Below are 27900 nucleotides of genomic sequence, written 5' to 3'. Positions count from 1 at the left end.
TGGGGCCCACCGGGACAAGCTGGGGGTGGAAAAGGAGAGGTTGGGGTTGCAGAAAGTACACAAGAGGTGATGGAGGACAGCAATGGGATGGAGGGTAAGTGTGCAGGGACCAGAAGAGCAGGACCCATAACCAGAGCCAGAGAGGCCCCTGTCTCCACAAACAAGGAGGGTCCTGAAGCATAGAAGGAGGTATGCTCTGGGAGGCCGAGTCAGGTAAGGGCCCACAGCCCAGGTGGGTCTTGTTAGCTCAGAGAGGAGGTATGTGATTCCTCAGCCTGATTAGGCTTAGTACAGGTGAGGGTCACATGCCTCATCAAGCCCAGATGCTACAATCAAGACTCAAGAGAGGGAAGGAGAGCAGAGCTGAGATGTTGTGTCTGCTCAGCTGCCCATATTGATGGACATCAGCTTGGATGCTCCAGAACCTCTACAGGACTGTGCTTCAGGTTTGACACAGGACTGTGTTTCCTGACTGCTGGACTTGACATACTGTGTACGCCAGTGGGACTTGCTTCCAGGTAGGCCAGGGGTTCCGGACATACCCTCTCTATTCATTTAGTCAACCAATCTGGTCTCCCTTTTTTTGCTGTTGCCAACATTTACCTTTCACTCAAATCCAGATTCATCTCAATTGTACTGTCTGTCCTCTTGCTACGATTTCCTTGATGCCGGGTTGTTCTAAAGGAGCTGATAATGCAGTTTCACACAGGGCTGTACACCTGTAGGTGTACAGGCTACCAGAAGCTGATGGCATTGTTTCACCAAGGCTGTTGTCCCATTTGTCCTGTAGATGAGCATGTCTCAAGTGTCAATCGACGCAACCAGGAAAAATGGGACAACAATGGCAGCCATCACTTGAGACTATCCATTGTGAAAACAAAAAAAATTCCTTCCAGTAGCACCTTAAAGACCAACTAAGTTAGTTCTTGGTATGAGCTTTCGTGTGCATGCACACTTCTTCAGATACACTGAAACAGAAGTTTCCAGACCCTTCTATATAGTGAGAAGGTGGGGAGGGGTATTACTCAGAAGGGCCAATCACCCATTCCCACCACCCTTCTGAGTGATACCCCTCCCCACCTTCTCACTATATAGAAGGGTCTGGAAACTTCTGTTTCAGTGTATCTGAAGAAGTGTGCATGCACACAAAAGCTCATACCAAGAACTAACTTAGTTGGTCTTTAAGGTGCTACTGGAAGGAATTTTTTTTGTTTTGACTATGGCAGACCAACACGGCTACCTATCTGTAACTATCCATTGTGAGTATCGATTGTGTCTGTTACTTGAGGTAAAAAGGTTATACCGAGTCAACCTTTCCCTAGAATTAGGGCACTAGGATGGATCTCATTACAATATTCCTCCAAAGGCTTTCAAGAGGCCCACTGCTGTCTTTCTTCTTTAATGTAAAAACATGTTGTTAGTTAGGACAGAAGCATTGTGCATTGTTTCCCGACAAAGCCTTTTTAATATCGGAAACTTTATGAGAAAGAACATGTTGGGTGTGCGTGTGGGAGAGAGTTAGTAATTTGGAGCAAGTGTCTCATTAAAGCCTCGATAAACGCCGCGTAAAATGTACACCTTAATGATTCCCCCAGATGCTCTGGTTCCCGTTTGTTTGGTTTCCCACAGGACATACTCAGTTCTTCACAAGCGCATTGTGATATGGCCTGATTTCTGGGGCAGTCCTGGAACAGCACTCCTTTAAGTCAATCTCTTGATATATTCATAGACTTAAGAGTTTGAGGGCTTGACCGCACTTTACATTAAATGCACAGGCATAAAACTCTGTGGGCCTTTTTACAACATGTAATGATACTAAGAGCGCAGTGTGTGAGAGAGAAAGTGTGATTTCCATCAGGACTGCAGCAGAAGGGGTGGCTTAACTCTTCCCTCCCCAGCTGTAAGGTAAAGGTAAAGGGACCCCTGACCATTAAGTCCAGTCGTGACCGACTCTGGGGTTGCAGTGCTCATCTCGCTTTATTGGCCGAGGGAGCCGGTGTACAGCTTCCGGGTCATGTGGCCAGCATGACTAAGTCACTTCTGCCAAACCAGAGCAGCGCACGGAAACGCCGTTTAACTTCCCGCTAGAGTGGTACCTATTTATCTACTTGCACTTTGACGTACTTTCAAACTGCTAGCTTGGCAAGGAGCAGGGACCAAGTAACGGGAGCTCCCCCCGTCACGGGGATTTGAACCGCCGACCTTCTGATCGGCAAGTCCTAGGCTCAGTGGTTTAACCCACAGTGCCACCCACATCCTACAAAAAATCTGCTCCACCTTTTATCAATCAAACTTTGGTGGTAAACTTCCAATTGGTGCCAGCAGCATTTTTAGTTTCCGAAGACTTATTTGGGGTGGGGGAGGGAGACAGTGATGTGGGTCAGAAACTTTTCTGGAATTTCTTTTTTCAGTACTTCATTTTCAATTGATTCCCGCTCCCCTGCACCTACTTCATATTGTAATAAAATTGGATGTCAACTGCAGATACCATATTAGACCATCTAATTTGTGTTGTTATTTTGCTTGAATTTAGGAAAGCACTTTAAAAGCTTCTAGCTTCCCTAAATTCAAGCAAAATAACAATGCAAAATTAGATTATTATCTAGGACTAGGGCATCAGAAAATGTTCTGATGCAACTTACCTACACCAGAGGTATGCCTAAGACAGGTCTTCGGTTCCCTCTACGTACCTGGATTTTGGAGCTCTTCTCAGCCCACATCCTAATTTCAAGTTTACATCTTGTATCCCCAGCCTATACACCCCGTGGGTGATAGAGAAAAGTGCCCAATTCAAGAAGCACTGAATTAAACCAATGGCATGCATCAGTTGACTGGGAATTAGAAGATGGTCATTTCTTCCCTAGAATGCACAGACCTTTCTGTTGTCTTCTTCATATGCTCACAAAAAAAGCACTCAAAACAATATTATTGCAATTACATAAAAGACTGCAGTGGGAAGGAATTTTAGATTGCACAGATGAGCCTGGGGGGAAATAAACCAAGACCCTGCCAATCTAACATTGCCAAACAGCAGAATTCCGAGCATTCCTAAGGGGATAATCTCACAGATCTGCCAGAGCTGGCTTTGGAATACTTGCTGTCATTGCCCTCAAGAACCAGAGATCATGACATCCCCCCTTCCCCAAAGGAACAGGAATCCATACACTCTGCATGCAGAGGGCTAGAGCAAGAGAGGGAGAGTGACTGCGCCCTTGGTAGGTCGAAGTTTACAGCTCCAGTGGTGGATTTTGGGCTTTCACATTTCAGCAGTGCCCTGTGCACCATTAAAATTCAGCATCCCCTGCCTCTTGTGCTCCATTCTACAGCATTATTGTGGCGCCCCCTGCAGCACTGCACCCATACCGGTGTGCTACCCTAGAACCACCTCTGACTGCACAGTGGCAGCTAGGCCATGTTGTGTGTTTGGTGGCAGAGCAAAAGTTCCCAGGTTCAGTTCCTGGCAACTTCAGGTAAGAATGGGAAAGCTACCCCCCCTCTGAAACTTTGGAGAGCAACCACAAGTCAACACTGAGATAGATCAATGGCTTGGCTTAATATGAGGTAGCAATCTGTGTTTTGCTCCTGATATAACAACTTTTGCCAACCTCAGCCTCTCTACTGCCACTTTAATGTTTTTGTTTCTCTACCTGAAGCCTTTTTGGGCTTCAGGTGAGAGAGCAGTGAGCTAGGTATTCATATATTTCTCCCCTCCCTTCCCCAGAATGGTTATTGTTGACCTTTGGGGCTGTATTCAAAGCCAGTCCAAGTCAGCATAGACCTCTTGAAATGAGTGAACACAACAAAGGGCCCATCCATACTCTTGCTTGACCCATATTTAATTGGCTTCTGCACCGATTAATTCCCTGCGTTCTAGAGCTTTTCATGATGTTCTGTGGCCGTGCCAGAGGTTTCCTGTGAAAATCTGATCATGCCAAGTGTGTGGAAAAGCTGAAGAGAGATTTGACCCACTTGATACGCTGATTTTAGAAGGGCTTGAGAACAGCTTTCTTTGAAGTTTCCATGTATCTGCAAGCATGGGCAATTTCCCTCCCACCCCCCTTCCTTCCTTCCTTTCCATACAGCCTTCCCTCACCAGTTTTTAAGTAGTTTGTAACTGTTGAACAGCTCACTTCCAGTTATTGCCTGGTTGGGAGCCGGGATTCCCCCCTCTTTTTCCAAATGATCTCTACATAATCATAAAGCCTGCGCTCTAAAAAAATTAAAGGGTCCGGTGTCTCCAGAGAATGGAAAGGGAAAAGAGAAGGAGAAGGGGCAATGAGTCCAAAATCCCAGAGCACCCTTAGCAAATGCCTCTTAATGACAGAGAGGGAATGAGTCCTGGGAACCAAGAATTTCCTTGGCAACCTCTTTTAGGAAGAGCTTCTCTGAACAATGAAAGGCATACCAGATGTATGTAAAACCTGAAGAGATTTAAACTTTGAGACAGCCCTTTCTGTGTTTTATGATTTTTTGTGTTTCGTCTCTTTTGTATGGAATGCTTTTATCTTGTAAGCTGCTCTGGGTTGTTTATTTTACACTAGAAGGGTAGCATATAAATATGCAAATAAACATAAGTTTAACCTTTCCTCGTATCCCACTAAAATACAGACTCCTTAAGGGGAAAACAAGAGCTTAGTGTAAAACAAAAAAGTAAAAAAGAAAGAAAAAGGAATCCCTCTGCCAACTCTCAGGAATTAGGTTTCATAACAGCAGCAAGGCATCACAAGAGAGAGATTAGATTTGGTTTTGAGGCCATGACTGACTTTTAATATTAGAAGCATTTATTACCGAGCATAATACTTATGGTTGACAGGCATCCAATCTCCTTGTAACCCAACAATGAGGCTTTCACATTCTGAGAGTTAAAAAGTGGTCTTTGAAAAGTAGGGCTTGGAATTTACAGTAAAGAGGAGGGGTGGAAAAATGCTAGTTATATCAGCCATCATTTCCCAGAGCCATTTTCTTCAAGGCCCCTGAAGTTATTAGGACAGTTCTTATGGCTGCTTCCTATATTAAAACTAAAGTTCATATAAAAGCACATGAGTGACTCTTTTGTTAGGTCAACAGCAGAGATGGTAGAGAAATCGGCTGCAAGCAGACTGAGCACAGAACTAGCCTGTAGTTAACTTGTTTGCTGTCGTTGCGAAGTAGTAGTCTTTGCAGCAACTTTCTGCGGGTTTCCCCAATACGGGATTCCACCCAATAATTTTGTGAATATTGTGACATCTTTCACAATTTGGTCAGCTACCATAATCATCAGTGTTTGATCTTGGGAAATGGTTTTCAGAACAATGAAACATAAGAAAAGTGATTAGATGTATGCACAAGTCTTCACATTTGAATACCTTTTCCAGGATTATTCCGGTAGGCTTTTCCCGTGTCATTTTAGGAAGAAGTATGCAGGGTTAGCCCAGGATGTTTTGCCGCTTGAGGCAAAACAGGAAATGCCCCCTTGGCCGCCTCCTCCTACTCTGTGAACCCTGTTTAAGTAACAGAGAAGTGTTAAAGAAACCTCAAGATCTGTATTTTTACAGGTGGTATGGGGTTGGGTGGAGCTGTTAATAAATGTACCTAGATGAAAGATGAAATAGAAATTAAAAGTAGGTTACATTTTTCTGTTGGTCCAATGTGCAGGATCAGCATGAAAAGTCAATTCAATAGGGTCTACTTACAGGTTAATATATATATATATATATATCTGATTGTTTGTATATTTACTTGGAAGCCTATCTCATTGCAATCTATGGGCCTCAGCTCCAAATGAATGTGGCCTCGGCTAAGGCTACAAGCTGCTGAAACTTTCTTTCAAATATTTGGGAACAACCAGCACAACTAGGAAGTCTCTCCTGCATTTTGAAACAAAATCAATGCATGGCCACTGAACCTTTGCTAAGAGGACAGATGCCGTTAGCACAGCGTGTTCCCTTTTGCATGTGACATCTGGAAAGCAAGCTGTTTGCTAAACATAGGAGTAGTGGCTTCTATAACTGGGGACACTTGGTTCTAAAACAAAACCCATTTATAGAGCTTTCCTTAGTCTTTGCTCTGTGAGATGTGCGGTTAACAGCTGGAGAGAGTCATATGCTCTATAGCCAAAAAGGACTATTCCAAAGATCAAGTCTGACACCTTATTACTGATATGTGTGTGCGTATTGAACCACATAAGAGGGGTTACACAAGAGCTAGGGAAAAGAACAGTATCCTAAAAAGTAGGGGCAGTTCCTACAGAAACTCTCATTCACACACACACACACACACACACACACACACACACACACACTGCACAAATTATATAGTTAAGGGGGAAATGTACAACATATTTTGCCAAATAATTAGCGAATTATTAGCATAAGTAAGAGATGATCCCTGAAATGGGGAAGTGGATAGCTTTCTATTCCAGGGCTACATGTCATTCTAGATGGCTTCAAGTTCTTTCTCCCTTGCCAGCAATGCCTTAAGTTGCAAAATTGATGACAAATACAGCTTTAGCCTAGTTCAGTAAAAGAACGTGGTTTTCAAAGCCCACACAACTAGAGAGGTTATACTCAAATGTGGCTCCATGCCATTTATAGGAAGACGGTGCATTGGCACTAGCAGAGCTCAGAAAGTTCCTCTTTAAAAGGAACTAGGGGTAGCTGGAGTTCAAGCATGTCGAAAAAGGAACTAATTCCTGTTCCTACTCATCTCTTTACAAAACAAACTAGTTATGTTCAGTCAGTTCAGTTCAAGTTAATCGAAATGATCATCTGCATCCCCACTCTAGCATCCAGAATGGAAGAAGCTATGGTGCTGAAGTACAAAATACACTTAAGAGGACTAAGAAAACATATTTTTTAAAACAAACAAACAACAAACGACAGTGGAATGTAAATTGTGTAATCCCTGTCCACTTTCTTTAAGCTGAAAGGCCCAAAGAGTATAAAAGACATGTAAGATATTGAAGATCAACTAGGAAGCACTCAGAGTTCTCCCTCCTCCCACAATGAACTTAATTTACATTCTGTTCACCCAGCAATTATGGGAATTACTTTCAAGTGCAGTTCAGAAATTGTTGAACTATTACAGTGAATTTCATTAAACTGAACTAGTTCATTCCAAGCGTTAGGCATCAGAGAATCTACATAGTTAGGTCAACTATTAGCATTTTAGGTAGTGGCAGTTCTGGAAAAAGATATGAAGGGTGGGGGAGGATTGGTAGACAAAAAGAAGATTCTGACAGGAAGGCAAATTTCACCTTGCATATTAGAATTCTCTCTCTCTGCTTCTCTTGGCATATTGCGCTAATGCCCAAACCCAATGGTCATATTTTGCATGTGAGAATGCTTGTTCAAGTGCATTCTCTGAGGCCAAATAACTGCCTTCGGCTTTATGTCACAGTAAGCTCATTTCTAGAAGTCACAATAGACCTCTAGCTGCTAGATCAAATGTTCAGCATTCAGATGTGCCTGTCAGGCTGCCTCAGATTTTCCCAAAACACAAAACAATTTTTCCTCTCACAACTAGCTGCCCCTGACATGGGCCCACATTTTAGGCTAAAGCAGAGAAAGTCTGAGCGAGTCATAAATCCATTATTCATCTTTCTGGTGAACTAACTATGCACGATACCCTCCAGGAATTGGCACAAGATGCAGAAGTTAACCAAAAAATATGGAAGCAATTGCAGGAATAATTCACAAACCCCTTTGCACTCTATCCAAGAAGGAATATAAGAAACTTGCTAAGGAAGACTACTGGTCCAACTAGCTCTGTATTGTCCACCATTTTGGACAGCAGCTCTCCAGGGTTTCAGAGAAGGGTGACCTCAAGTCCTGCCCAGAAATGCCAGAGATTGGACCAGAAACCTTCTGCATGCAAAGCAAATGTGCTGCCTCGAAGCCATAGCCCCTTCCTGTAATGGTGCAACTCCTCAGAAGTTCGTTATACATCTAGGTTGAAGGCTAACAATGATTTATCTGCCATTAGAACGGAAGGAAATATATTAAGGTAACTGATTTGGAACTTGTCTGCTGATATTTAGTTCAGCATATGCAATATGCCACTAAGAAACATCCCTATTTCCTATTGCAATAAACAAAGCTGGTTTTATGAAGTTTTGTTGCACAACTCGGGTTACCTTTCCCTGCTTTCCCCCCAGCACACATATTTTGGACAGTCATGTCATTTCTGCTTCAAGAGTCTTTCGGCTGGAGGTGAATGCTGCTTTGTCTCATGCGCCTACGCTGCGTTCAGCTGGCAAACTGACTTCATCCTGAATGGCTTTAACTGCCAAATTAGATATCAATTGTCACCAAGCCTCGGAATCGGCTTGATTTATCATATTCCTGAACAGACTTGATCTTGCAGCCTTGTGACTTGTGATTCGGACCCCTCAAATCACATTGCCGCTTCGCATCACACATAGGATTGTCTAGATCATATCTGAACAAGAACCGAGGAGGCAAGATAGGGACAAAGGGCAAAATTAAAGGATAAGAGAATATATGGAGCAATATATTAGAGGACCAGATAATTGCAAGGTGGGAATCTGTCTCAATCGATGCCATGTCTGAGCCTGTGGAAAAAATCCTGTGCTTAAAAATGTCCCCACTGACAGAGCTTTTATCCTAAAGTTCAGTGTTGGAGGAAATAATATTTTATTTTATTTATTTCAGAAAATGTATATAGCACACTGCTTGATTGTAAGAGACCTCAAAACAGCTTACAAAAAGATATAACAATAAAAATGAGGGGGGAAAGCACCAGTGGCGTAGCGTGGGGGTGCAGGGGGGGCCGGCCGCACCGGGCGCAACATCTGGGGTTTAGGGTTAGGGGGCGCAAATCCACAGGTTAGGGGGCGCAAATTACTTGCCTTGCCCCGGGTGCTGACAACCCACGCTATGCCACTGTAAAGCACAACAATAGTATAAGACATACAAAAAGTTTATTCCTGCTGCACAGTCTAGGACCCAAACCAATGGATTTGACTTACAAGAAAGGAGATTCCACGGACTCTCCTTCCTTGGAAGTTTTTAAGCAGAGGTTGGATGGCCATCTGTCATGTATGATTTAGCCGACATTCCTGCATTGCAGGGGGTTGGCCTTGATGACACCTGAAGTCCCTTCCAACTCTTATCATTCTATGATCCCTGCAACATTGCGCCAATAGATCTATAAAAATTACGAGTTACTGCTCATTCCTAGAAAAACACAGCAATGCTAAGGTTTGGTTGACCTTATCGGAAAGCAGAGACACCATTCTTAATTCTTCCTATGACCTCAGGGACCGATATAAGAATTATCTTTGCTGGGAAATTGCTTAAAGTCACATCATAAATCATTCGGGGTTACGTTCAGCAAGAGAGCTGGCTTTAGTTGTTATCATTTTAACTGTAAAATGTGACAAAACTGAACACTGTATGGTCAAAGGCTCTGCTTTGCATAAATGTCAAGCTTTTGTAAAACAAAAAAATGTATAATGTGACACTTCGATACTGCTATAAACAGGAGTGGAACAATCAGTTACATATGGTGTTTGAGTTTTAAGTAGCAGTGATTCACACTTGCGCCAGAGTTTACCATTTACAATTGACGTAATGTTAGCCATGTCTTGAGTCAAGAAAATGCGATTCGGTTTTTCAGCTTAGTCCTTCAAATGTATCTAGGGTAGAGATGGAGAAATTCAGGCCTGGCCACTGTTCAGAGATGCTTCCAGTCAGTTCATAGCATTTGGGGGGAAGCCTCTTGTTTTTATTGTGTTATCTTTTGCTAAAGTTCAACAGAAAGTTTTGAGCATTTAGTTTATTTTTGTGTCCTGTTGCAAAGAGCTGCACTGATGTCTGAGTTGGTTTCCCCCCACCCCACCCCCTGTATAGCACTGGCATTTAAATCTGCCAGCATATCCCTATTAAATGCCTGCTTTCTTTCAGAATTTAACATGGGGGGGGGGGAGTGTTGTAAAGTGGGCCTGATCGCTCCTGGTGAGCTTGTGCCAAATACTTTCAGACTGTCACAGACAGCTGGTGTTTTTTCCTTCCATATGGAAAGGTCAGATATTTATACGGTGACAAACGTGACAGCACATTTTCACTTTAGCTCAGTGCAAATTTTGTGGAAGTTGCTGTGATGTGAATAATGAACTACTAGGCTGCAAGTAATCCAGTCTGCCGAATGCTGTCGGTGACGGGTGAACTGCCAAAGGTTGAAAGGTTTTTCCTCTGGAAACGAAGAGGAGCTGCTTCCATCACAGTTTAGCCCAGTTTCTCTGAAAGGATACAAGATGGATAGCTTAATTGCTTCTTGATTCCAAAAAACGGTTAGGCAAAAACAAATAGAAAACGCCAGGGACTTTTGTACAAGTTTATAATGGTCCAGTCCAGAAATAATTTTGTCTCATGTGCATTTGGCCTCGATATAAAAAACAAAAACAGCAACAACAACAACTGCTAGGACTGATCAACATGTTCTAGCTAGACTATTTTAATATGTGCAGTCTTTAGCTATCCTTTCTTCAAAACTTCTATTGGAGGTTAATTATTGTGGATGGGAGTTGTGAAAGAGAGACTGTAGACTAATTCCTACAAACCACAGACTACTTGTTCCTTTCCAGTGCTAGAACAGTTAGTGTCCTTATCCACCTACCCACACCTCAAGTACTATACGGTGTGAGAATTTAGCAAAGTGGAGAAACTGGACTTAAGATCTTGTTAAGGGAAAGCTCCCATGATCCTGGCCCATACTTGAAGGACCACCAGTTCTGCAGCATTGATTTAACACATAACAGCCATATGTCTTGTAGCTCCATTTACTTCATGAGAGATTGCACAGACAGGGCCATCCCATGTATGTCCATATCTTTACCTGAGATGTTGGGGGGACTGACAGACTCCCACTCCCCCTGCAACACGGTCCACCATCTAGTTTGAAACCATACTGGACCTGTTAAGCTTTGCAAATGTGCTAGCAGATTTTTTGAAATTGCTGCACCACTTCTGAGTAGGCATGCCTAGGAACGCAGCATTCATTAACCTTTTAAAAATGGATGCCAAATGTACGATTCATTTTTCTTGGGATGATGCATATTACTGACAAGACAAAACTTAAATCATTTATTATTTTTTATTTTGCACACAGTGGATAACCAGCGGGCATCGCCATGGAAACATAGTCACTCTGTTTGAGTTTCATCTCTCTCTGTCCTTCTAGAAGGCATCCTGTTTTCTTCACACTTGACAGTTTCCTTTTGGCAAGTGGCCGTCCTGAATAACAGGACAACTTGTGTTAAGTTGCATTAATCCATAACTGGGAAAGCCAGTTCTTTCCTGGCAGTTCTTAGGCCTCCGGCAGCAATGATACTGCAGTATTACCAGCTGGAATGAGGGGGGATGTCAACAAAACTGACACTGCAGAGAGGTTTTAGTAGAGTCTCTTGGAAATAATGACCTTTCTTTTGTTCACTCCAAGCCTTTGGGACAGGTCAGAAAACACATTAGTTTCCTTTACTAGCACAGAGTTGATCTGTGTTTAATATTGGCAGAAAGGCTTCATGAATCCTCTACAGGCACTTTTAGGCCCCAGGAATGTGCAGTTAATTAAAGCAACTCAACTCCATTATGTTGCAGTGTCTCGAAGAGAAGTTGGCTATGAAGAGAGCTTCAGAAAACAGCACGAGCTTTTAGGCATCCTTCACTCCATTCTGAGGAAGCTTTGAGTTTTTCTCCCACAGCGAGAGAAAGGTAAGAAGGCACACTTTAATTGCTATTGAACACTGAGGCCAACTATATGCTGATACATTGCCCAGGCAGATTTAGGCAGGTCCATGCTGCGTTTGAATTTATTTGATCTGATATTATTTTAAAGTCTTTTTACTGAGTAGTGTACCAATAAAACATCTGGGGGTGCCTTGATTTATCATCAAATGGGAACGAAACACATGGAAGTGTAAAGCAGGAAGGAAAAGACACAGAGCCGTTGAAAGACACCTCCCCAGGTGCTGCAGACTTGATGTAAATGCTGCATTGTATCTGAGATCATTTAAAGAAACAAAAGCATAGAGATCATTTAGAAAGCAAAAGTGTGCTGTTTCATTCCAGGGCTGGCCCTGTCATTAGACAGAGTGAGACAGTTGCCTCAGGCAGGAAGATTCTCCCGGCCATTTCTCCTATCACCCTCCGCACCAGCCATTCTCCTGTACTGGGGATGAGAGCTGTGTGTGCCGTTCAGTCTGTCTCATACACACCCCAAATAGGCTTCTGATAGTTGCAGTGGAGGATTCCTTCCAGTTGTCAGGATCAAAGTAAGTGAAATTCAGCTGCCTCCCCAGTCAGCTTATAATAATAAAATAATAATTTTTTTATTTATATCCCACCCTTCCTGGTTCAGAAAATTCGGCTCAGGGTGGGTAACAACAAATTTAAAACACTTAATTGATGCAACAAAAAACCAGCATAAAATACAGTATAAAACATGAATAACAACAAATTCAGAATTCAAAAATCAATTTAGCGGGGAAATCCATCCAATAAACATTAGATGATCACCAGGGCTAGCTGGCTAAATTAATCCTATTTGGGCCACCGAGGAGACCAGGGGAGAATTAGAATTATGCACATAGCATGGGGAAAGCTTCTTGTTCTTTGCCTCAGATAGCAAAATGTCTTGGGCCAGGCTTTGGGCTGTTCTTGTATCTCAGTGGAGAGACAGGTTTTCCATCTTTATGAAAAGGAAAGAGCATTTCATTCTATCCATTGAACATTCAGGTATGCAGCATATCCAGGTACGTATTTGTTGTGTCTTCAGGCTTTGGTATAGCTCAAGCATCACTAAATGAGCTTGTTGAAGAGCATTGGGAGAACTCAAGAGCTTGCCACAGTTTTGTGCAACAATGTTGTGATGCTTTGGTTGGACTTAATAAAGGAGTTGCTCAGCTGTGGATTTCATAGTTTTTTGCTCATCATGCAGCACACAGATGGTACATTGGTGTTTTAAAAGCCTGCAGATCAAGACTTTCCTGCCTTGAAGAAGACTGTACTCACTATGACAGGGAAGAGATTAAGCCAAAGCGCACATGCCTTGTTCACTTCAATGTCTGGAGGTGATGTCAACAAGGCATTCTTGAGGGAGAACAATGCCCAATTAGTCTTGAAAGCTGAGGCTGGAAAGACAGAGAGACATGACAGTGCCGAGGGCCTTCTGGTGGTTTCCTCACTGCGAGAAGCCCAGTTACAGAGAACCAGGCAGAGGGCCTTCTTGGTAGTGGCACCCGCCCCGTGGAACACCTTCCCACCAGATGTCAGAGAAAAACAACTACCAGACTTTTAGAAGACATCTGAAGGCAGCCCTGTTTAGGGAAGCTTTCAATGTTTAAAAGATTATTGTATTTTAACATTCTGTTGTAAGCCACCCAGAGTGGCTGCGGAAACCCAGTCAGATGGGCGGGGAATGAATAAATGAATGAATGAATGAACGAACGAACGAGCAAACAAACAAACAAACAAACAAACAAAGACTTGCTCTCTGTGAGAATCCAAAGTTATGATTTGGGTGCCCCCCTGAAACCTAGTGAGGCAGCAGGATTTGCTAGAATGTTAATGCCATGGACCTTCTATTTTCTACTCAGCCTGTGTGTGTGTGTATTGACCAAACTGCAGGAGGCAGTGAGGCAGTGGAAGACAGGAGTGCCTGGCGTGCTCTGGTCCATGGGGTCACAAAGAGTTTTGACTATGGCAGACCAACATAGCTACCTACCTGTAACTGTGTGTGTGTGTGTATATATATATATATATATATGTGTGTGTGTGTGTGTGTGTGTGTGTGTGTGTGTGTGTGTGTAAGTAACTCGACCTTCTATCACAGAAATGGCATAGTCTTCAGTGACCAGCATTTCAAGGAAGCCAAACCCAAGTTTTGCAGTGGGACCCCTGAGATCCCTTACCATTCTGGTATCAGCAAATACATAACAATACACTTTTGTCAATTTCTCTGCAATTTCTCAAGCAAAACATGTTACCATAGTGATCCACTGTCTCTGGGAGAATCAAGTGGCCTCATACCATTCTTACATTATTTTTCTAACAACTGCTAACAACTCAAGGGCTGGTACATCTTTATAACTGTGTACTTTCTAAAGCTAAGCTTACAGAAACGAGACACGCTCCTATAACGTCACGATAAGGCATTTAATGGCAAAAGGTAAATGTGCTTTGCTGTGGCTATAAATGAAGTTGGGTATGCATGTATTTATCTGTAGTGTTTATAGGCTGTCCTGTAAGAAGAAATCTCCAGTTTGGCTTAGAGGATAAAAATAGTTAATCTCTCTGTCTTTCTCACTCATTCATATATGTCTATTTTATCTCTCTTGTGTGTTTAAATACATAGCTCTACCCTCTCCCTGGAACAATGATGCACAAGTAGAGGATTTACTGTAGAGAATTGCATTGCAGGGCTTTGCTCCTGCGAATTAATTGGGACAGTGCTGCTGATGCCGGTCTTGCTTTCTGCCTGTCCTATGGGTGTTCCTGTTCCACATGGGATGGACATTTGGAATTTGTTTCTGTGCTCCTTTGGGAAATTCTAAAAATGCACACATCCTGTCATGATAAATTTCCACATTTCTCCTGACAATTTTTATCAGATTGCTGCATCGACACGTTTGACACGTGAAGACTGAAAAGTACTCTGGCATTTCTTTTCTACATACTGATTCCCCCTCCCCCCATGAACATGGAGCCAGTATTTGTTGGAGGTCATAAAAACACTGCCTGCAGAGTCAGAGTTTTAAATCAGGCCAGAGTTCACATGCCTATCTGACCTGTTCCTGGTGGTGGCTGATGCTGGCATAAAAAGATTCACACGAAATCAAGTGACTCAAGTAAAAGTACCAGGCAGAGAGTGGAGCTACGCTACATACTGTAGTAGTAGAATTGGTTACTCGTCACGTAGTGGTAAGTCACATGTTACAGAATCTTGCCTTAGTCTGGGGATGAGGCTGTCTCAAATTCAACTGCATGGTTCTAGGAGTTGTAGATATGTATGCGTCTTAATCTAGCAAAACATTGCCACCCAGTATTATTATTACTAATAGTAATAGTAATAGTATTATTACTACCAACAGTATTATTACTACCAACAGCCATAATTTAATCCCACTTCTCATCCAATGGGTCTGTTCCTCAGTTTAATTAAAACGGCCTCTGATTCCTGAATGCCGTGTTTTTCATTGTACAAATTATGGTTCACTGTGTGCTCTAGATAGACTTCTGCTCAGGGCCTTTCCCCCCAGCCAGAATTTACCAGAAATCAGTTCTGGCACTTCTCAGGTGGGCACTATTGCCAACGAAGGAGGCATCCATGATGCGTTCCAGCACCTCTTTTTCTAGAAAAATAGCACTGCTTCTGCTACAGAGACAATCAGAAGCCACATAACAGAAATAGTTCGTTTGAATATAGGGAAGTACCGGTAATATGCCCTCTCCGCAGGAATGATTTTGTAACACTGTTTTGTACAGTGGTACCTCAGGTTACATACGCTTCAGGTTACAGACTCCGCTAACCCAGAAATAGTACTTCAGGTTAAGAACTTCGCTTCAGGATGAGAACAGAAATCGGGCTCTGGCGGCGCGGCAGCAGCAGGAGGCCCCATTAGCTAAAGTGGTGCTTCATGTTAAGAACAGTTTCAGGTTAAGTACGGACCTCCAGAACGAATTAAGTACTTAACCTGAGGTACCACTGTACTGCTATGAGTGAGTGAACCCCACAACTTCATGACTGTCAGTTATAGAATTATAAAGAGTGATCTTTCCTAGCCTGGCATCCTCCAGTTGTTTAGGACTGCAACTTGTACCAGCACCAGCCTGCAGGCCCAATGGCTATTGATGATGGGAGCTGAGGTCCAAAACATCTGGAAGGCACAAGGTTGAGCAAAGATGAGCAAGAGTATGGGAACTGGAATGGCGATATATTTGCTCAGGCATGCCTCCCTGTGTGATGTGTAGCTGCTACCTTTGTGAAAGGCAATAGTTCATCCTATTGTATTCTGTCTGGTCTGGAGGAGTAGAAAAGTTTGGCCTGGCAGAATTTGTTGGCAGAATGAGCCTTTGTATAACTAAAGAAATGTCCTAGTACAGGTATATGTTGCCAATAGAAGTTAAACAGCTGCAGGTCCGTCTGGAAGGATATGTGCCTTCTCTGCCTGCAGGCTGGAGGTGATGCCATCAAAATGTCAGGGTGAGAAAGAGAACGAAACAACCCTGTCTTGGAACTGGAGCTGAAAGAGACTTGATCTGTAAGAACCCAGTGTTTTAGCCAGAACCGGCCTGTTCATAAAGCAGGGTATAACACTCACCTCAGGCGGTGGAAGTGCAAAAGGCCCAGCAACAAAAGTTTGAGGATTGCCTAGGCTCTCACTGAGTTTTGTGAGAGCCGAGGCACAGCGGCAGCATAGTTGGTGGTGGGCATTGGCATGGCAGAAGTGTGGCAATAAAAGTAAATGTATATCCAATCTCTTTAGGTTTTGCCCGCATTTTTGCCTTGTTTTGCTTTAAAGTCCTCCAAGAGCTCAAACTGAATTGCTTTATGATCTACTCTGGGAACATAAAATAACACAATGTACATTCTGGGATATGATCCAGAAATTCTTGGCTACTGTCCTCCATAATTAATATACATTTAAGCTCCATTAACTTCAGGGGGACTTACAGAAAATGCAGTTGTGCACTATCCGATTAAGATAATTTTGTCATAGCTATCTTCAGTCATCGGCCCAACACAGGGCTCACACTCTGGGCCTTGTTTTCTTGACTGGGCAGGAAGAGGATGATCTGAAAGTGGGGGATATTGACATCAGTCCCTTGTCATGGTCAGATCCTGTTGAGATTTAGGCTCTTAGCATCCTTCCCCCTCTGCAGAGGTGGGGGGCCTATGAAGAGTTGGGATATTGATAGATAGTTGGTTTGAGTTGGGGTATTGATAGATGGGCCTACAGGAGTTCATTGCTGAGATGACTGGTGCTCCTGTCAAAGCCCTGGTTGAGAAATGGAACATCTGGCTGGCTCAGGCCATTGGCACGATCACCCCTGAGCACCCTCTCCTACTTCTTATAGCCCAACAAATCTGGAGGGCACCAGGTTGGCAAAGGCTGATGAAGCTAAATCCCATTGCACTTGAATCTCAAATCTATGCATGTAGGAGAAGTTTCCGTAACTCAGAGTTCAGCATTGTGAATTCTTTAAGAGGATGAGTGTATCAAAAGGAAAGGTTAAGAAAGCCACCGTGCTTTCTGGAAATGTAAATTTCCTTGAAATTGTCAAGGCAGAAAATTGCTTCGTAGAAAAACAGAAGGGGCTGGATGTTGTACATGGAAATCAATCTGTTCCAAAGCACATAAAACATTTTTATTTAATGTTGCTGTTGGTTTTCTGTTTTCTTTTTTAAAATGTATCAATAGCATCATTATTCTTTATGAAGTGTCCATTCTGCATTTGTCACTATTGCAACAAATAACCTCCCTCTTAAGGTGCTTTACTGAAAGAACAGACAACAATTAGGTCTAGACACTCTTCCCCCACCCCACTCATTTTCCAGCCCAGATAATGTACACTATAATGCCATCCAATCATGCATAAACTCAACCATCATGCAAGCATAAAGATATTGTTATGAAGCTGCAAGGAAAAATACATTCGAAAGTTGTTTTGCCTCTGAGAACAGGCATAAACAATAACAATTAAGACTGAAAGGAGGAGTAACCCGGAAGATACACTGCAAAAGGTTCGTGATGTGCTCTGAAATTGGGGATGAGTCTATCATAAACTGAATGGCTCTTGTAGTACAGATCTTATTGGGCCAGGATACGTGGTTTGGAAACTATATGTCAGTTGGCCTGTGATTTGTGTAAGCTGCAGAGATGTACCTTAGAAAAGTAATAAAAAATGAGCACATCTGTGTCTTCTGGTATGGGCACTTCTTGTCTTGAGGCAACATCAGAAATGGTCTTTGGGACACTGTGTAAAGCAGCTGGATAGCCAGGGTAGCCGAGGAGATAGAAGTCCTGGAAAACTGGTGTTGGGAGTCTATTTCAAGCATGGAGTCATTACTGCAGGTTTTGTCAAGCCACCCTAGACAATCAGTATTAATGATTACAAGTGCAAGGAGACGCTGTGGGGAAGGTGGGTCTGTCCAACTCTAGCACAGTTGCTGTTCTGATCGCCCTCTACCCATTCTGAAGTGGAGAGGCTCTGGTATCCATAGAGGCTCCATGCACATTTTGGAACCCTGTAAGCAATGTGGACTGCTATACACATGAGTCACCCCTTAAATCAACCAGGTAATGTCTTATGAGAGTCCTTTGCTTGATTTACAAAACTTCAAGCACCTCTCCCTCTCTTTGCTTAATCTCTGTGTTTTTGCTTTCTTAGAAGAACGCTCTGAAACCAGACTTTGATACCTTTCTTACTCTAAAAGTCTCTTTCTAAATCAGAGAAATAATGTTGATGATTTATCTGCAGTGCCAAAAATCTTCATAGTTGGCGCAAGAAGAGCAATAATGTAGATCTCTGCCCCACTCTCTCTGACAGCTTCCCATTTTCAGTATCTCATGAGAAGAAATTGATGTGGAAGTCACACTGACATGAAGAGATATGTCATCTGTGACATCATTCTCCCACTGTGCTTTGCACATGACAGGTGTTTGGCATTTTTATTTTAAATCTGTCCATTCTTCAGTGAAGAGCAAACACTTTAATTCCATTATTTTCCTGTTACAGGGAGTTAGATTTACAGGCCTTCAGTTGATAACACTAATGAGTTTACTTCGGGAGAAGAAGATTGGGGTGGGGTGGAGGGAACTTGGAGAGTTTCTCGTACTAATGAGGTTCAGTTTGTTGACAGAATGGTTGGCACCTAATTACTACCTTCATCAGAAAACAATTTTAAAGCATAATATTTACTTTTACCTCTAGCTGTGGTGAATTGCTGCTTTAATCATCATTCTGCATTTAATGTCAGTACCTCTTGTGATGGGAAAATGCCAGTGCAAAATGATGCTTGAAATAGTGAGGCTCTTGGTACTGAGGGGAACTGGCACTGTTGTAATACAGCAGCCATCTTGAAACGACAGAGCAGGGCTTCAGTTAATCACAAAATTACAAACTGGGGAAACATGAGTTCTTCTACTTCTGCCAAGGGATTCTTTAAGGCCTCTCAAACTTCCATTTTTGCAGCTGTAAATGAGGATTAAACTGAATGGTTTCATTGTGGGGTGGTAAGGCTTAAGCCTGTAAAATCTGGAACATACAGCGAGAATTTCCATTGCTAATGACACAAGGAATGTAGATAAAAATAGGTTTTCAGGTGAACGTTTTAAGATTGCAGTTCCATATTCATTACCTGCTGAGGGTAGTAGATCTCACTGACTTTAGTGGGATTTATTTCAGAGTAAACACACCTAGGATTGTGCTTTAAATGTTTTTGGCAGGTCATGCTTGCTCATTCGTTTCTATAATGCAAATTCATCGTTTATAGTGATCTTAAACAAATGTGTGTAATTTTGTCTGTCACAGGCTGGAGGGTGTACACTGTAATTTCTTCATTATGAAAGCAAACGTTTGCCTTTGAGAGGTAAACCTAAGTGTCAGAGCCACCCGTTTGGTCCCAGCTCACAAGAGACCCAACTCCGATCCGGTTTATTTACAGAAAGTCTTTATTGAAGATCATGGTTGCGTTTACATTCCATCTTTGTGACTCTACGTCTGTAACGTTAGACCGCTGAAGTCCCCTTTGAATCTGTCCCGCCGAGGCACCAATTTAAGAGGCTAGTCCTGGACCACCTCTTCCTCTCCTTCCTTTTCCGCAGGGTCTTTCTGCCCCCCTGGGTTCCCCCTCGCCGGGACTCGCCCGAGGCTGAATCCTCTGACGCCTCTGCCCCCCTCCTTCTCGCTTTGGGGCCGGGCTCCTCCCCAGGGCTCTCCTCACTTCCGCGCGCCTCTACATTTGAACTTGGCGCGTGTACGTTGCTTCTGACCTTTCTCTCGACCGCTACACTGCTCCCGGTGCTGCTCTCCACCCCTTCCGGCTGAGCGCCCTGCTCCGATCTCCTTCCCCTGTCTCTTTCTTGCTCTGCTCCCTCTGACACACTGGTAACTCCACCCCCTTCACTCCGTTCCGGCTGAGAAGCCGGCTCCTGTCTCCAACTCCCACTGGGGCTTCTCCCTTCGCTCCCCTGCTCCTCACTGCTTCCCCCTTGTCCCCCCTTTGGTCTGACCAGGGGGGCCCCCTTTTGGGAGTCCTCTGACTCACTGGTCAGACTCATGGACGACCTTTGGGCATCGTCATCCTCCTCCTCATCTCTCTGGGATTCTTCCCCCTCGCTCTCTGTCTCCTCCCCCATCTGCTCTTCTCTCCCTGAAACCCTGACATCCATCCCCCCCTCGAAGCCCCCCCTTCCCCCCTCCCGCTCGCCGGGGGCCGGTTGTGGAAACTGCGGCTCTTCGGGGGTAGGCTCAGGATACAGGTCGTCTACGTCAATGTTCTCTGCTGGCAGTTCTGTGTATGTGTGTTCGAACTCGGGTTCTTCACCCAAAGGCTTCTCAGTCTCTTCTTCCATTGCTACTTCCTCTGGTGCTGCCCGCCAAGGACCCATCATCCACCTCTTACGCCATTCCTCCTCTGGTTGCTCCTCCCACCAATAAGGGGTTTCCGTGTCCACCCCCGAGCACGATCCCCTGGGCGGGCTTGATTCTGGTGTTCTTTCCTCGGGGGAAGAGAAACCCCTGAACGTGCTATCTGACAATGTGGGTGTGAAAAGCCAGTCATCAAAGTACTCAGCTGGCATGGGTCTATGTGGGAAAAGTGCATGGAACTCTTCTTTCAAAAGGGGTTCGTCTAACGCGTAGCCCGGCACCCAACTATTGGCAGTGGCTGGGGTGCCCTCCCTGGCGAGAAAGTATTCAACCCCCTCCTCCCCCCATCTCGAGTCCAGTATCTCTGTGACCTCGTTAAGGGGTTCGGCCCTAGGCGACCCCCCCCTCTTGGGTGCCCCTTTGCGTGGGTCTGGTACTGTTTCTGACTCTTGAAACCTGTGCGGGGCCTTGTAGGGAGTGAGCACCGACCTATGAAAGACCGGGTGCACTCTGGAGCCTTCTGGAAGGGCCAGGCGAAATGCTACCGGATTGATCCTAGCCTCAACTTGGTATGGTCCTAGCTGCCTGTGTCCTAGCTTCTTCTTGGCTAACGACTTGGCTGGCATCGCTTGGGCCGCTAACCATACCCAGTCCCCCACCTGGATGTCCTCTCCCGCCCTTCCGTGCTTGTCCGCCTGCACCTTATAGGCCTGCTTGGCCAGCTCCAAATGTCTCCGCAGCTCCTCGTGCACCTCTTGCAACTCTGCTGCGAACTGGTCGGCCTCTTGAGGCACCCCCTCTCCTGGCGTTATAAGTCTCGGAAAGGTTCTGGGATGACGGCCATTGTTCGCGAAGAACGGCGTCACCCCGGTCGATGCGTGCTTCGTGTTGTTGTAGGCAAACTCAGCCATCGGCAGGTAGTCCACCCACGCTGCTGGTCGCTGATTGGCGTAACACCTCAGGTACTGCTGCATGATCGCGTTGACCCTCTCTGCTTGGCCGTTGGTCTGTGGGTGTCTCGCCGACGCTAGGTCGATCTTGACGTGCAGGATACCCAGAAGCTTCTGCCAGAAGTTGGAAACAAATTGGCGCCCCCTGTCGGACAGGACGGACTGCGGTAGTCCATGCACTCTGAACACGTGGTCGATGAAGAGTTTGGCGGTCTGTTCTGCCGTCGCCACCTTGGCACAAGGAATGAAGTGCGCCATCTTGGTGAACAAGTCCACAACCACCAGCACCGCCGTCTTGCCCCTGGAGCTGGGCAGGTCAGTAACAAAGTCCAGTGCTACCCTCTCCCACGGTTGCTGCGGCGTTTCCAGCGGTTCCAACAATCCCGCCGGCTTCTGGTGTACTGGTTTGGACCTCTGACAGGTGTCACACCTGGCGACGTAATCCGCCACCTCTCCCCGCATCTGGGGCCACCAAAAGTCCCTGGCCACTAATTCTATTGTCTTCTCCTTGCCGAAGTGGCCCGCACTGGGGGCGTCGTGCAATTGCTGCAGAACCTTTGCGCGAAGTTCGTCGTTAGGCACGTAGAGGGCACCCTTGCGAGTTAAGAGTCCGTCCCGCAACTGGAACTCATCGTCTCTTTGCGACCCGCTGCGGAGGTCCTCCATCTTGGACTGTGCAAATTGATCCGCCTGCAACGCGCGTCGCACCGCGTCCAGGTCGACTGCGATGGCAGCGCACGCCCACGCCTGTGGTGCGAAAATGTGCTTCGCTGCAATTGGTGTCGTCTCCTCCAGGTATTGCGGTTTCCTGGAGAGCGCGTCTGCTATAACATTGGAGTCTCCCGGGATGTATTCTATTTTGAAGTCGAAATCCGCAAAGAATTCTGCCCAGCGCATGTGTCTTTGGGTCTGCAGCCTTGCCGTTCGCCAATACTCTAAGTTCTTGTGATCCGTGCGGACCTGCACTGTGTGCTTGGCTCCTATGAGGAAGTGTCGCCACGCTTTGAAAGCTGCATGAATGGCCAACAGCTCCCTGTCCCATATGGTGTAGTTCCGCTCCGTCTTGCTGAGCTTCCGGGAGTAGAAGGCACCCGGCCTCCAATTGCCTTGCGGATCCTCCTGCAGAAGGACGGCTCCAACCGCTCTGTCTGACGCGTCGGTTTCCACCCGCATGGGCCTGCCAGGATTCACGTGCAGCAGCTGCTCCTCGGAGGCGAAGAGGCTTTTAAGCTTCCGAAAAGAGCGCTCTGCCTGTTCCGTCCAAGCAAACTTCTTCTTCTTGGAACTGAGGGTGTCCGTGATTGCTGCCGTCTCATTTGCAAAACCTTTGATGAATTTGCGATAAAAATTGGCAAATCCGATGAATCTCTGGACCTCCTTCCGATTGCGTGGGCTCTTCCAGTCCAACACCGCTTGGACCTTGACTCTGTCCATGGCCAGCCCCTCGTCGGACAGCTTGTAGCCAAGGAAATCCACCTCCGTCACATCAAACTGGCACTTCTCCAACTTGGCGTACAGCCTGTGCTCCTTCAACCTCTGTAGGACTTCCTTTACATCCTTCTCGTGAGCTTCCGGCGATTCCGAGAAAATCAGGATGTCGTCGAGAAAACATACACACTTCTTGTAGAGGAGTCCCGCCAGCACGTGATGCATAAATGCTTGGAAAACGTGGCTGCCATTTTGGAGACCAAACGGCATAACTCTGTATTCATACGTGCCTAGAGGCGTGAACATGGCAGTCTTCCACTCATCGCCCTTCCGGATGCGGATGAGGTTGTACGCTCCACGCAAATCCAACTTGGTGAAGATCTTACCCTTCCTAACGGTCGCTAGGAGGTCGTCAATCTTGGGCATGGGAAAGGCCTTGGGCTTAGTCAGTCTATTTATGAATCTATAGTCCACAATGAGTCTTTTTTGGGGCGTGTCTTTCTTCTTCACAAAGAAAACAGGACTGCCTCCCACTGCTTTGGATTCCCGGATGAACCCGCGCTTCAGATTATGCTCTATGAACTCTCTGAGCTCTTGCATCTCGTCCTCAGACATGGAATACAGCTTTGCAGTTGGCAGCTGCGCCCCTGGCACCAGGTCGATCGCACAGTCGTAAGGCCTGTGAGGCGGCAACTTGTCAGCTTCTTTCTCGCAGAAAACCTCCAAGAATCCCTCGTACTTGTGAGGCACTGCCTGCACCATGCCCAGGTGCAGTTGCTGCTCAGCTCCTTCCTCCTGATTGGTTTGGATGCAATGCTGAGCACAATACGATGAGCAGAAGGTGATCTGCCGCTGGTACCACGCTACAGCAGGACTATGCCTCTCCAGCCAACTCATGCCTAACACAATGGGCGTGTCTGACAGGTGGGTGACATTGAAGCTAATGAGTTCTCGATGATTCCCAATCTGCATCACCATGGGAGGCGTCTGCTGCACAACTTGTCCTCCCAGCAATTTCCTGCCGTCCACTGTGACCACGTTCAGAGGCGTCGTTGCAGGCAGGAGCGCTATGCTATGCTGCTTGACAAATTGTATTCCTACAAAATCCGCATTGCTTCCTGAATCAATCGTGATGGGAACTTCCAGGGATTGTCCATTTGGCAGCTGAAGGGTTGCAATGAGTTGCACTGCTGGCTTGGGTGGTAAAGGGTCTGTGCGTTGCAAGGGTGCTGGGGACTGTTCTACAGATCCGCCTGGCTGAGCCCCAGTAGCTCCGCTTCCAGCCAGGCACTGTCGTTTCCCTGAGGCTGCTCTCTTTGCACCACTTCCGCTGCCACTGTTGCTAGAGCTGCAGTGTGTTTTTGGAGCCTCTGGGGGCACTCTTTCGCCATATGGTGTGCACTGTCACAGATGTAACATTTCCTGGTCCCTCTAGGCGGCTTCGCCTTCACTGCACCGGAAACAGGGGCTCTGGATGGTGTCTGAGCCCTAGCACCACCGATTTCCATCGGCTCTTCTCCTTGCGTCTCCAAGGGCGAGGGGTGCGTCTGGCTGAAGTCCCTGGGGACAAAAGGGGGGGTTCTCGCTGGTGCACGCGCCTGGGGTCCCTCCCCCTCGTGCCACGGGCGTCCCTCATGTCGGATCCCTATAGCCAAAGCCCGTTGCACTACGTCTTCTAGGGTCTGGGGTCTATCCCCCCTGGCGATCTCATCCTTGACGGGGGGGCTAAGACCTTCCCAGAAAAGATCTCTGACTGGTTTACTATCCTTCTCCCAGCCCAACGCAGTTAGTAATGCAAAGAACTTGGAATGATATTGACGTACAGTGGCTTTGCCTTGCCGCAGTCCGTGCATCTGTCTACGCGCAATATCCACATCCACAGAGGACTGGAAACAAGCATCCATCGCTTTAATAAATTCATCAGAATTGCGGCGGGCAGGGCCATCTTCGCGCCACAAATTGCGCAGCCAAGCTCTGGCCTCCCCATGCAGATGCGAAATTATGAACCCCACTCTCTCCTCCTCATCTTTAAAATCATGACGGAGTAAATGCAGTGCATACACGACGTCTGCCCTGAAGTTAGGGTAGTCTTGCAGGTTGCCATTAAAGTGCGTAACTAGGGCGCCCCCCCGCCGTCCAAGTGCAACGCCCTCCGATCTGGAACCCGGGACCCCTGCCCTGCCTGCCTGCTCCCACCTTGTTCGCAGGTCCTGGCAAGCCTTGTCCAGTTCGTCATTCTTCTTCTGCGATGCAATGACTGCAGCTGTGAGTTCGGTAACTTGATTCCTCAGCGTAAGCAGCTGTTCCTCCGCGCTCATGGCTGCTCCCGTTGGTGAGCTTTGCAAAAAAAATTTTTTTGCGTTCTTTGGAGGGGACTTACTGTCAGAGCCACCCGTTTGGTCCCAGCTCACAAGAGACCCAACTCCGATCCGGTTTATTTACAGAAAGTCTTTATTGAAGATCATGGTTGCGTTTACATTCCATCTTTGTGACTCTACGTCTGTAACGTTAGACCGCTGAAGTCCCCTCTGAATCTGTCCCGCCGAGGCACCAATTTAAGAGGCTAGTCCTGGACCACCTCTTCCTCTCCTTCCTTTTCCGCAGGGTCTTTCTGCCCCCCTGGGTTCCCCCTCGCCGGGACTCGCCCGAGGCTGAATCCTCTGACGCCTCTGCCCCCCTCCTTCTCGCTTTGGGGCCGGGCTCCTCCCCAGGGCTCTCCTCACTTCCGCGCGCCTCTACATTTGAACTTGGCGCGCGTACGTTGCTTCTGACCTTTCTCTCGACCGCTACACTGCTCCCGGTGCTGCTCTCCACCCCTTCCGGCTGAGCGCCCTGCTCCGATCTCCTTCCCCTGTCTCTTTCTTGCTCTGCTCCCTCTGACACACTGGTAACTCCACCCCCTTCACTCCGTTCCGGCTGAGAAGCCGGCTCCTGTCTCCAACTCCCACTGGGGCTTCTCCCTTCGCTCCCCTGCTCCTCACTGCTTCCCCCTTGTCCCCCCTTTGGTCTGACCAGGGGGGCCCCCTTTTGGGAGTCCTCTGACTCACTGGTCAGACTCATGGACGACCTTTGGGCATCGTCATCCTCCTCCTCATCTCTCTGGGATTCTTCCCCCTCGCTCTCTGTCTCCTCCCCCATCTGCTCTTCTCTCCCTGAAACCCTGACACTAAGTACCGTATTTTTTGCTCTATAAGACTCACTTTTTCCCTCCTAAAAGGTAAGGGGAAATGTGTGTGTGAGTTATGGAGCGAATGCAGGCTGCGCAGCTATCCCAGAAGCCAGAACAGCAAGAGGGATTGCAGCTTTCACTGCGCAGCGATCCCTCTTGCTGTTCTGGCTTCTGAGATTCAGAATATTTTTTTTCTTGTTTTCCTCCTCCAAAAACTAGGTGCGTCTTGTGGTCTGGTGCGTCTTATAGAGCGAAAAATACGATATTACTGAGTGACTTTGCTGCCTCTCAAAATATTATCAATGATTTATATGTCTTATTGATGATCATACAGCATGGTAATATCATCCAATCAATTTACAATGTGGTGCATTTCATTCATTTTTTCCATTCATCATCTCATCCAGCACTTGGGTCAATATCCCTGCAAATGGAGCCCATCTACCCTCCTTTTCATTCCCTCAGAGCTCAGTGAATGAGTGGATTTCTGTGAAAAAACCTCATCTAGCTGATGCATGCTATAGCCCAGTGGCTACTAGTCAGGTGTGTACTTCGGTGTCAGGATCTGGCATAGAATATTTTGCAGTACAAGGTTCTCCTAAAGCAGGAGTGGGGGCCATTTAGCTCACCAGAGACTGTTGCACTCAGCCTTGGCCAGAATAGCTAAAGAGCAGGGAGACATAGTTCAACAACGTCTGAAGGGCCCCATGTTCCCAATCCAAGTGTCAATGTAAAAGATATGCCAAACCTTACGCTGAATGGATCAAAGTGAATAATTAGATGGAGAAAGGCATTTTGGCGACAAGTGGTGGGAAGACTTTGAAAATAAGGGGTGGAATTCTCTCCTGCTTGTCTGATGGAATCATCTCCCCCCTCCTTCCATGAGGGGTCTTACAACCCTTCAGGGGAGGCATAGGGTGCACATGGAGAGGAGAGGGTGGGGAAAGCCCCACTGAACGAGTGGCAGCCATTGTGCTAGTTTCTGCTAGCAGGGCTGGGTGGCTGAATCTGGCTCAATGACTATCTTGGGGACATGGACATCTTTTTAATGAGGCAGATTTTTTTTTAATTCTGGGATTTCTTTGTAGTCATGCAGGTGCTCATGTTTCTGTATATAAAGTGTTCCAGAAATCACTGAGTCCATGAGAGGCATGTCCGAGAATAGAAGGCCTTGGTGGGAGATGGCAGCATTGTGGGCTCAAGTAAGAGCACTGCTTCTGGCTACCTGATAATATTTCACTTCCTCCTGCTGTTCTAAAAGCAATTCCTGGAAAAGATACCCAGACTAGACATCTTTGCCGAAGTGATGTGGCTTGTGTCACTGGGTGCTATGTTCTTAACCCCACATGCCTGCCCAACTTCCCTATCAGTGGAAGAAAAAGCCATACATTACAGCAGACAAGGTGACTGTAAATGGAATTCCTTGTAATTTGTCTACTCCTGAGTAAGGTCCCAGACTTAGAGAACAATGTCTCCCATTTTTCTTCCTGCAGTTCACTGTTATGTTAAGGATCTTATCTGAGTAGAACAAACAGCAACTGATCACTATCAGGCCTGTGGCAGATGAACCTACTGGAAAATAATTATACCTACATAGCTGACAACCATAGAATATATTAAAATGAATATTATTGGGATTTTCCTAATTCAGACCACAAACCAATTTTATTCGGTCTTCAGAGGCCCTGCCATTTTTCTTTTTTATTGTTCACAATTTCACTTGTCATGAGGGAAGTTATTTTCAAAAATGGGGCAAAAATGG

The 27900-nt window shown here is 45.9% G+C and overlaps 1 long non-coding RNA gene across 1 annotated transcript; it reads left to right on the top strand.

Moving 5' to 3' along the window:
• Positions 1–3: 3 nt before the first annotated feature.
• LOC309367992 lies at positions 4–27852 on the top strand. Its single transcript, XR_014167459.1, has 4 exons — positions 4–870; positions 11598–11711; positions 26546–26681; positions 27632–27852. It is a non-coding gene; the product is annotated as an uncharacterized lncRNA (long non-coding RNA).
• The last annotated feature ends 48 nt before the right edge of the window (positions 27853–27900 follow it).

The sequence above is a fragment of the Podarcis melisellensis genome, assembly GCF_964234715.1.
Source record: "Podarcis melisellensis genome assembly, chromosome: 4".
NCBI lineage: Eukaryota > Metazoa > Chordata > Lepidosauria > Squamata > Lacertidae > Podarcis > Podarcis melisellensis.
This window is presented reverse-complemented; position numbering and strand designations above follow the sequence as displayed.